Source organism: Silene latifolia, chromosome 7 (assembly GCF_048544455.1).
Source record: "Silene latifolia isolate original U9 population chromosome 7, ASM4854445v1, whole genome shotgun sequence".
In the NCBI taxonomy this organism is placed as follows: domain Eukaryota; kingdom Viridiplantae; phylum Streptophyta; class Magnoliopsida; order Caryophyllales; family Caryophyllaceae; genus Silene; species Silene latifolia.
The window spans coordinates 26,769,346-26,773,180 of record NC_133532.1 but is presented as its reverse complement, the minus strand read 5'-3'; the positions used below and the strand labels follow the sequence as shown (position 1 = coordinate 26,773,180).

At 40.4% G+C, this 3,835-nt stretch overlaps 1 long non-coding RNA gene across 1 annotated transcript; it reads left to right on the top strand.

The window, feature by feature from the left end:
* Nucleotides 1–202: 202 nt before the first annotated feature.
* On the top strand, nucleotides 203–2,928 carry LOC141590990 (uncharacterized). Its single transcript, XR_012520579.1, has 3 exons — nucleotides 203–395; nucleotides 489–561; nucleotides 2,672–2,928. It is a non-coding gene; the product is annotated as an uncharacterized LOC141590990 (long non-coding RNA).
* The last annotated feature ends 907 nt before the right edge of the window (nucleotides 2,929–3,835 follow it).

The window sequence follows — 3,835 nt, the reverse complement described above, 5'->3', positions numbered from 1 at the left end:
TAAGACGAACCTCCGTCTAGCAAAGAACCGTCATATGCTCACATGTGAGACTAAACTTATCTACTCTCGACCTATCCCGGGTCGACAACACGCCCCTCAATTTTGACACCCAACTAATATAATAATAATAGATTCACTCTCTCACACTCTCTTGACCAATCCTAAGATTCCTAACCCACCAATACCAATACCTCCTTTTTATTTTCGACATCCCTGTGAAGCATTCATAAGCACCTGCAACAACAAACTTTGGCAGCAGCTAAAACAAACCCAGGCAAAGCTCAAAGAGACCCATTAATGTCGACCATAAAAACCTAGATTTCTCGCTCAATTTTCGACCAAACTCAATAATTTTTGCACCATTCTTCTCCTTACTTCTTCCTTCATCTTTTAAGGTAAGAAAGACATAGCCTTGTGGAGTTTTCATCTCGACCCGTCTCATAAATGTGACGTCTTTAAGCTAACTCGGCTCTTATTACGGTTTCTAGGTGAAGACTTTGAGGACCCAGAAGGAAACTCGTTCATAATAGACCATTCCCTTGAAGATTGAAGAAAGTTAAGGTAACGGTGATAGGTTACTCGACAATCGTCGAAAAACTCCGCCTTTTTACTCGTTTTTACCTTGTTCATCGAAAAGTTTAAGCCTTTACATGTCTCCTTGTGTATGGAGTCGATTTTTGTAGTACTTGTGGTTGCATTACATGGCTGTTGTGTGCCTCACGGCTTGGTCTCATGTATAGCTGGTTATGAGTGTTGTGTGTAGCCTGTGTGCTTGTTGTTTCATTCGAGTAAATGCTTACTATCTTGCTGGATTTTCTGGGTAGTTTATACAGAAATTTGAGGGTGTTTATCCATGTCTCAAGCGTGCTCATCCCCGTCCCAAACCCCGAATTAGTTCCGTCTTAAAACTGGATCGAAACAAAGCCACTAAATGTTGTTTTAAACTGTGACTATGCTGTTTTGAACTCTGTTTCGGGTACCATTTCTGGTCTGATTTGAGTGGCGCTATGAGCAGTCGAAAGGGACATATTAAAAGCTGAAATTTAGACGGATACATGCTGAGTTTTAAAGACGGGTTGTATGCATTACTAGGACTGTTTTGGGACGGACAAATCAGTCCCTCGATATTGTTTTGTGCTTATTTCATTCATACAAATACCGTCATTTATATACTAAATATTCTTGCCTTAAATTGTGGCGCGTTGAACCTTTGTTGCTGCGATTTCCGTGCCTTGTTCGTGGGTGTTTGGCACCCATGGCTGGACGTGCAGCTGTCCTCCTTCTTCATTTCGTGGTTACTGAGTTTTGCCGAGCACACTGATACATGTCCTCTTCTTTCTTTATTTTATGATCACTGTGTTTGCCAATACTGATGCCGTGTTCTTTTTTTCTCTTTACTTTGTGATTACTAATGTTGGGCTCACCCACATTCAATGCTTGGGCTCAAACCATGAAACATTTTGGATTCACCTCTTTATTTTATTTGGACCCAAATTTCTGGATGTTTGTGGGCTCATCATAATTGGATTTTTGGGCTCAATTTGTCACTTGTATTGGTTTGTTTGCATTTCGTAAATTTCCACATGACGTAAATTATCCATTACCACTTGTTATATTTTATTTATTTTATTTAACCGACATGTGTAATTATAAAATGAAATGTTTATTTTATATGTTCAAGTATGAAAAGATGATTATAATTAAGTACTTGTAAGAGTCGTATCCTTGATAAGCCTCATATTGTTTTGTTGTGAGAGTCTCGGTCCTACCGGATACTAAGGGTGAGCCATAGGCCCTCTAGTTGCGGTATGATCGTTGGGATTGATGTTCCCATCTGTACTCATGGTGAGATGCAAGCCATGAGTATGAATGTGACATTAAGGGTCCCGTGTCATTTGATGTTTGCTTGATCATTCTTACTCTTTTTGTGACTCAAGTGTGACGTTTTACATTGTGTGACGACTTGACTTTCCTTTTTACCCCTTTCGGACCTTTGGTTACGAGTGTGTGCCATGTTTCCGGATTGGGTTATCTTTCCTCTTTCGGACCTTTGGTTACGAGTGTGTGCCATGTTTCCGGATTAGGATATCCTTCCGCCTTTCTTCGGACCTTTGGTTACGGGTGTGTGCCATGTTTCCGATTAGAGGTTACTCGACCTTTGGTTACGAGTGTGTGCCATGTTTCGAGTCTTGGATACGATTGGTATATCGTATGTCGAATCGGGTGACGTCCATCCCGAGAGTCTGGATCCAGGTTTAGACTAGGACCGTATTATGATCGTCGTCCTACCAGGAGGTTGGAGTCTAGGATGTAGTCTTGTGTGTGGTATCTCGGACATGCTTTAAAGGTAGCCTCTGAGTCGGGTACTCCGTCTACACTTTGTGTCGGTCTTACACTTGTTGAGTCGGTCGATATGTGTTGGTTGACTTGGTTGTGCTATACCCTCGATTGCATATTCATTCTAACCTACCATGCCTACTCCATTAAGAAAGTATTATGCCTATCTCATCTTGATTATTCATTATATCTCCTTGTTCTCTATTGTTCATATATGATGCATGATTAATATGCTTAATTGAGTGTTTGTTACTTGCTTTTCGACATATTGTGGCTGGGAGAACCTTGAGTTACTCCCCACTGACTGTGGCTTTCATGTTTACATGAATGACAGGTTGGTGAAGATGCTTATATGGGGTTTGACGTGTGAGCTAGCGAGTACCCCGGACTTTTAGATTTCTTATTCACCGCTTAGACTCACTTATTTCTTTATATCATTCGAGGGATATGTTTTCCCCACTTTTGACCATTTTATTTGTATGGACCCTTGTTATTATTTCCGTTCTTTTTCCTTCTGTCGAATGTTAGTGACTCCCGCATGCTAAACTCTATCTTCTAAATAAAAGTTTTAAAAACTTCACATTTTTCGCATATATTTAGTAGTTTACTTTCCGCTTTATCGCGGGGTGTCACAGCTGGGATGTGCCACCGTCTGATGATAGAAGTCTTCCGCTGTAGCTTTAGTAGTTTACTAAACATTTCAGTTAGCTCAGTATACAGTTGGTTTTGAGAAGATGTATTCGTATTTTGGTATTTGGTTTTGAGATTGTAACCTTTCGCTAAAGTATTTCTATTTAAATGTTGTTTCGTTATTGTCTGATGATTATCATTGCCTCGGGTAACCGAGATGGTAGTATCCTTATACTTGAGTGGTCCTGGTAAGGCACTTGGAGTATGGGGGTGTTACAAATGGTATCAGAGCGACGATCCTGAAACCTGTAACCAATGAATCTAATGAACATAGGGAGTCAATTAAAATGAACCCGGGGTAAAGGTTGTAGGAGCTAATGCAAAGGCTTGGGAGACGTCCTAAAGTCGCGAACTCGCCCTACAATTTTGAACCGGTCACATGGGGGGTGTACGTCAAGTATGTGTTGTTTGTTAGCTTGTGTGTGGATGTGATGAAGTATGTTGTAATTGTTGGATGCTGGAGTAGAAAGTTGAATTTGTGAACGAAAAATTGGTGAGACATATAGAACTGTTGTTGAAATAAGAAGCATGTTGGATGTTTACTATGTGGCGTTTGATAACATAAAATAGTTGTTTCGTTAATCATATGAAGAGTTGTGTAGCATAGTATGCTTAACTATGATATAATGTTGGGTTTATAAAGTTGTTTAGTATGTTGGGATATGGTATAGCATGTGGGTAGCATATTCGAGTTAGCATGACTCGATCGAGTGGGTCTGACTCGATCGAGTGGGTATTTGACGATTTTGCAACCAGAATCGTGTTTTTGGGCACTCGATCGAGTACCTCGTGCACTCGATCGAGTAGC